Genomic DNA, 5914 nt, shown 5'->3' with positions numbered 1-5914 from the left:
AAAATCCTCCTGCCATGCAGGAGACCAGGTTCAATTCCTGGCTTGGGAAGATCCCCTGGAGAAGGGATAGGCTACCCACTTCAGTATTCTTGGGCTTCACTGGTGGCTCATATAGTAAAAAATCTGCCTGCAATATGGGAGACCTAGGTTCAATCCCTGGGTTGGGAAGATCCCCTGGAGGAGGGCATGGCAACCCATTCCAGTATTCTTGCCTGCAGAAACCCCATGGACAGAGGAGTCTGGTGGGCTACAGTCCATGGGGTCGCAAAGAGTTGGACAGGACTTAGTGACTAAGAACATTAGATCCTGTAGTAGACAGTATTCTTCTATGTTTAGAGATTAGAAGCAAGACATACTGATTGAGCTAGGATTTGAACTTACTCTAATTCAGTATTTCGTCAAAACTTTGTTTTCTTGTTTCTACTTTTCCATCCCAACAGACGTTTTAATGCTGTGTTATTTTTCCATCTGCAGAGGGAACATTGCCCATGGCAATGGGAAAGGCTCATTCATAGAGAGATCTACTCGCTCACTTTCATGGCATCCAGGGCTTTACCCCATTCATCCTGGGACAGCTCTGCTCATCCTGGAAGAAGGTGCACCCACCACGCTGGCTTTGCATCCTCAACAGATGCTTGGCTTCTCCTTGATTAGCTCGGGGAAGAAAAGGCCCACACTCTCCAGAGCCACATCTTTACAGGGAAAGTAGATGCCCAGAGAAAGGTAGATGCATGAGGCCTGCAGATGCTGGTTGATCAGGCAGTGCACCTCAGTGGAATAATTCTGACAAATCTGGGGGCTCGTGGTTGGTTGGCAAAAAGAGCTAACCACGAACAATGTTGTTGCTTAGTCCCTAAAGCAGGGAATGGTCAAGGTGATATGGAATTTGTGGCCAGAGAGGATATTGGAGGGCAGAGGGAGGGTGGAAGAAGGGAAGACCCATCTGTTCCAACCAAACACTGTTGAGGCAAGAGCCAGATCCACAGGGCAGGACCACCGGAAGCACTGCCTCCATTTTCTTTAGCAGATTTTAAAACATGTCACCAAGCTGGTCCATCTTAAGTGAGAAATCAATTTTTGAAGAACTCCCTTTTCTGGAAATAAAAACAGTTTGGAATTTAGAAATAAAATCTTCCCAGGAGCAGAGCAAGATTTAGCACATTTCATATACATCTATTGAAAAGGGAAATTAAGGAGAAAAAGATTATGAGTTTTCATAAAGATTTTTGTGATTTCAAACTTCCTTTTATATTCTGTAAGTTATTATAGGTCATGGTTTCAAATCTACCATTATCTAAGTCAAAATGAACAGCTTTGTTGAGATCTATTTCATGTATTCTGGAACTCACTCGTGTAAAATGTACAATTCAATCATTTGAATATAGTCACACTGTTATGCACCCACCACCACAATCATTTTTAGGATATTTTCATCACCTCCAAGAGTCTCATACATATTAGAAGTCACTCTCCATTTTCCTTCAAGTCCCTCAGCCCTAGGCAATCACTAATCTAATTTATATCTCTATCAGACCTTTTTAATGGAACTATTTCAAAAGTTAAATCAATGAATGGATTTAATTACACAACTAAAGTATATACAAGTTTTATAAGTAAGATTTTAATCATTTATTGAATACTCAGAAATGAAAGTATCAAAGATGTTTAAGAAATAAATGTGATCAACACATATATATGTATCATATTCCGTATTGCTGAGACTATAAAAGAGAGTGACATGCTGTCTATTCACAATTAATTTGAGGAAATAGGACATGGATAATGAGGGAACGCAGGTGAAGTATCAGACAAGAAGACCAGGTCATGAATTCTACGGGCATCAGAGGAGGAAGGTATCTTTGGTGACTGAGAAAGTCAAGGAAGGAAAAATCACCAGGCCATGTAGCATGGGCAGAACTGAGATTAACAATGAGAACTGGAAAAGGAATTTTAATTTTCAGCTACAGGTGAAGTCTATGGCTTTCTTTATAATGCAAAACTTCCAAATGAAGTCACCCCAAACACACTGAGTTATCATTTTCAAATATATTTTAATGAGTATTAAATGGATCCACCCTTCATGCATTCTGAGCAATGCATTCTTTAAAGTAAAAGATATGTGAACATCTTGTTGTTTTTCTCATTATAAAATGTCTAATTTCCTATAAGAATCAGGTTGTTATTTCTGAGATCGAGAAAAGTAAATATGGAAAAACTGCAGAAAAAAACAAAAAAGACAATTCTAATATTGCAAAGAGAGAGCTGGATTCTTTAGGAATAGTAATTGTGTTAAGATTGTGAGATTTACACTTGTTAAACTTCATGCTAATCTGTCTTTGCTAGATTAGTGTCTTCAAGGGGGTCCACTAAACACACTCTCTTTCCTGCCTGGATTCTGAATCAACTGGACAGTAAGGCAGGGAATAAGGTTGATAAAAACCATAATATGACCTTTATTACTGAGAGCTGGGTTGGAAGATACAGTGTATATGTGCAGGCAAAGGTGATACTGAGCTCTAGAATTAAAACCCCCAGATGGGCAGAAAGAGCCTGTGCTCCCCAAAAGGGCGTTTCCATCCCATTGTGTCTCAGCAGGCTTTATTATTTTGAGTAACTGGGAAATTAAAACCAAGACTTTGAGTTCTCTGATATGAAGAAGCTAAGTCCTGCTCTCTGCCTACAGTTCACTCAATAGGAATAGAGTGCAGCTGAGTGAAGCCTGCCCAGTTCTTTCTTCCACTGTAACAGGTATTTTGATCTGTCTCCCAGGGGCAGTGATTCTGGTGTCAAACTTGAGCACCATAAGGAAAGGAAAGTGAAGTCACTCAGTTGTGTCTGACTCTTTGCGACCCCAGGGATAGTAGCCTACCACACTCTTCTGTCCATGGGGTTTTCCAGGCAAGAGTACTGGAGTGGGCTGCTATTTCCTTCTCCAGAGGATCTTCCTGACCCAGGGATTGAACCTGGGTCTCCTGCATTGTAGGCAGACGCTTTACCATCTGAGCCACCAGGGAAGTCCCCAGCACCCATAAGAATCACTTGTTAAAACACAGATTGTTGGTTTCCATGCACAGCATTGGGCTTTCCAGGTGTCTGCTAGTGGTAAAGAATCTGCCTGCCAGTGCAGGAGATCTAAGAGACACGGATTCCATCCCTGGGTGGGGAAGATCCCCTGGAGGAGGGCTTGGCAGCCCACTCCAGTCTTCTTGCATGGAGAATCCCATAGACAGAGGAGCCTAATGGGCTCCCATCCATGGGGTTACAAAGAGTTGGACATGACTGAAGCAATTTAGTACAGGCACGCTTGCACAGCATTATTGACTTGCATTTCTGACAGCTGCCCAGGTGATGCTGATGCTGCTGGTTGGTGGGGGAGGGGAGGAGGCTGCACTGCACTTTGAGACCCACTGGCACAGAAAGTGGTAAACAGCATCCCATTCTAACAGGGTTGGGCACAGAGGCTGACACGTTTGTTGTATTGAATATTGTTGATTGAATATCAATATGTTGCTTGATTCCATGCCAACTAACATATGAAAATAACTTTTGAAAAAATTTTTATAAGTTGAATTTCCACTCATTTTAAAAACTAAACTTCACATTGTCTTCATTTGAAGTTCTTAATTCTGATTCACCATTTTCCAGGGAAGACTGGATGTGAATTAGGAAAGACTTGAAGCTATGATGCTGCAAACATGCCTATTTTTATACAATTTCCTTCTGAAAGTACCAGAAATTCTCCCCAAAAGGGCATTTCCATCCCACTGTGTCTCAGGGGGATTTAGTAGTTTGAGTAACTGGGAAATTAAAACCAAGAGTTTGACTTTTCTGATATGACTGTAAACATGAGAAGGCTTACTTATCTTTTCTTATCAGGCAATTCCTTCTATTAATGTGTAGGCTCACTCACGCTATAGATAAATCTTTCACTTAACATTTCTAAATTACAGTCAGATTTTTCAACAATTCAGAGAAAACATTCATTCTCTGTCTTGCAATGAATTTGAACAAAAAATTAATTTTAGATCATATTAAATTGAAGGTGATCTAGCTAACAATACTGCACATATTTCAGATCCTAAATAAAAGAAACCAGAACTTTTACAGGAGAAAATGGTTATAACTGGAACATGAATCCAGAACCCAGAAATTATACCATAACTGGACAGGATATTATAGAATTATAGAAGCTCACTTGAAAGAATTCTTAAAAGAACTTTTTGTAGAGTCAGAGTAAATTGAATTCTATGAGCCACTCCTTGACTGCCCCCTACTGGCTAAATTTCAGCATGCTGACCAGAGTATACTATTTAGTCTTCAGATTTTACAGAAAACATTTGCCCTGAGTTTTGTATAGGTTTTCAGATTTTATAGAAGGCTTGTGTGATCTGGATTTTGTATATTTCTATAGAACCAAAAGAGATTTACTAAAATAACATTTAATCCTTGATGATACATATCTTGACATTTCATTTGTGCTAGTCAATTTGTCTACGGGGTTTTCAATAATGATAATGATAAGGGGGGTTCAATAATGATAATGATAGCAGGTCAAGAAGCAACAGTTAGAACTGGACATGGATCCAAATAGGAAAAGGAGTACGTCAAGGCTATATATTGTCATCCTGCTTATTTAACTTGTATGCAGAGTTCATCATGCAAAATGCCAGGCTGGATGACGCACAAGCTGGAATCAAGATTGCTGGGAGAAATAGCAATAACTTCAGATATGAAGATGACTCCACCCTTATGGCAGAAAGTGAAGAACTAAAGAGCCTCTTGATGAAAGTGAAAGAGGAGAGTGAAAAGGTTGGCTTAAAACTCAACATTCAGAAAACTAAGATTATGGCATCTGGTCCCATCACTTCATGGCAAGTAGATGAAGAAACAGTGGAAACAGTGAGAGATTTTATTTTCTTGGGCTCCAAAATCAATGCAGATGGTGACTATAGCCATGAAATTAAAAGACACTTGCTCCTTGGAAGAAAAGCTATGACAAGCATATTAAAAAGCAGAAACATTACTTTGCCAACAAAAGTTTGTCTAGTCAAAGCTATGGTTTTTCCAGTGGCCATGTATGGATGTGAGAGTTGGACTATAAAGAAAACTGAGTGCCAAAGAATTGATGCTTTTGACCTGTGGTGTTGGAGGAGACTCTTGAGAGTCCCTTGGACTGCAAGGAGGTCCAACCAGTCCATCCTAAAGGCAATCAGTCCTGAATATTCATTGGAAGGAATGATCTTGAAGCTGAAACTCCAATACTTTGGCCACCTGATGCAAAGAACTGACTCATTGGAAAAGACCCTGATGCTGGGAGAGATTGAAGGCAGGAGGAGAAGGCGATGACAGAGGATGAAGCAGGAGGAGAAGGGGATGACAGAGGATGAGATGATCAAATGGCATGACTAACTCAATGACATGAGTTTGAGTAAGCTCTGGGAGTTAGTGATGGACAGGGAGGCCTGGCGTGCTGCAGTCCACAGGGTTGCAAAAGACTGAGCAATTGAACTGAACTGAACTGAATAATAGCACTGCACTCAGGGGTGTTCACAGACAAGAAATTCAGTGTATTGCATCTTCAGTGAGAAAGTTGTTTGTTCTTATGCTTTAAGAAAAGGCATGATTTTCTGAATGCAGAGACTGTCACAAGGCTATAGAGCTAATTTTTGGTAACTAATGCTTTGCATATTATTTTATTATTTTAGCCCTCAGTTTATTTACACTTAACAGCTAAATATGGACTAGTGAAAAAATGTATTGGAAAATAAGGTGCTTTTTAAAGTTTAAAGGAATGGCAGTAAGATGATGTCTTCTGTAAAATTTGGGGGATGGCAGATATGGGGGTTAAGTTTAGACAGTTAATATGGATTTAGTTTTTAAAGGTCTTAAGTGGAAAGCCATATTTCTGGTATCC

The 5914-nt window shown here is 39.9% G+C and overlaps 1 non-coding gene across 1 annotated transcript; it reads right to left on the bottom strand.

Annotated features, from left to right (window-relative positions):
- Positions 1–2941: 2941 nt before the first annotated feature.
- On the bottom strand, positions 2942–3014 carry TRNAC-ACA (transfer RNA cysteine (anticodon ACA)). The gene has a single exon. It is a non-coding gene; the product is annotated as a tRNA-Cys (tRNA).
- Positions 3015–5914: the final 2900 nt, after the last annotated feature.

The sequence above is a fragment of the Ovis aries genome, chromosome 9 (assembly GCF_016772045.2).
Source record: "Ovis aries strain OAR_USU_Benz2616 breed Rambouillet chromosome 9, ARS-UI_Ramb_v3.0, whole genome shotgun sequence".
NCBI classification, from domain to species: domain Eukaryota; kingdom Metazoa; phylum Chordata; class Mammalia; order Artiodactyla; family Bovidae; genus Ovis; species Ovis aries.
The sequence above is the reverse complement of the archived record's forward strand: the minus strand, read 5'-3'. Positions and strand labels throughout refer to the sequence as shown.